This window comes from Bombina bombina, chromosome 3 (genome assembly GCF_027579735.1).
Source record: "Bombina bombina isolate aBomBom1 chromosome 3, aBomBom1.pri, whole genome shotgun sequence".
Lineage (NCBI taxonomy): Eukaryota > Metazoa > Chordata > Amphibia > Anura > Bombinatoridae > Bombina > Bombina bombina.
This window is the reverse complement of record NC_069501.1, coordinates 364,290,790-364,291,937: the sequence shown is the minus strand read 5'-3', so window position 1 is coordinate 364,291,937 and position 1,148 is coordinate 364,290,790.

Sequence of the window (1,148 nt, the reverse complement as noted above, 5' to 3'; positions counted from 1 at the left end):
AAACAATCACAGGAGGCAGCTATATTCAGCTAACAATCAGCATCTTATAAGCATATTTAGATATGCTTTTCAGCAAAGAATATCCAGAGAATTAAGCGAATTAGATAAGAAAAGTACATTCGAAAGTTGATACAAAATGTATGCTTCTAAATCATGAAAGATAAAACATGGGGTTTCATATGTTAAGGATCAGATTAATGCTATAACGTTGTTTACACGCATTCAATTACTTTGCGGTTACATCAGTATCTAGGCTATAGGTTAGGTGTGCATTTAAACAGACTGAAAACAAACGCTAAAACATTCACAATGACCACAGATATCACAAACACGGTTTATAAAAAGCTGAAATCGTATTGATTGTTTGTTAGATTTCAAAGTGGATTAATGATTCTGCATTTGTAATTGTATCGTAAGCTAAGTCATTTAAACCTTTATTTGCAAATATGCTAATATATACATTTTTTTTTTTATTTTTTTTTTAATATACAGAGTCTGGGGACGAGGCAGCACAGCCTCCTGCATCTCCCCGGGATGAGAGTGGTGGTGAGGAATTTCCACTTCGGAGGGAAGAGGCCCCCCGTGACGAACAGCGCACGGGAGATGATGAAGCTCTGCTTCTTAGCAAAGAGATCAAACTACAAAAGGATTAAATACATAAGGATATTTGAGTTATTTCAGGAGTTATTCAGGGTTATTCAGGCTTATTCAGTAGAAAATAATACTTATATTTTTCTTATTGTTAAAGTGTTGCATAGTTTAAAATGTCTCAGATACAGTGCAATGGGTGTTTTGCACTTTTTAATCGTTCTACTTTTTGGAGATTTAGGGGCTGTCCTGTTTGTAAGCAGTTTTCCCTGTTAAGGGAGGAAATAGCTAAACTTCAAGCTAAGGTAAGTAACATACCTGTTACCTCTACAAAGCTGCCTCAGAAAGAAGCCCCTCTACCCCAGAGATCAGCAAGGAGAGGCAGATGGATCACTGTAGGCTCTGGAAGAATTAGAACAGTAGACCAGAAGCATTGCCCACAACCTCTGCCATTGCAAAACTCCTATGCTGCTCTTGCCGAATACACTTGTGATGAGGAGATTGCTGTTTCTGAGCCCTCTGAAGCTGTAACAGGTAATTTAAATCTATTGGCACCTGAT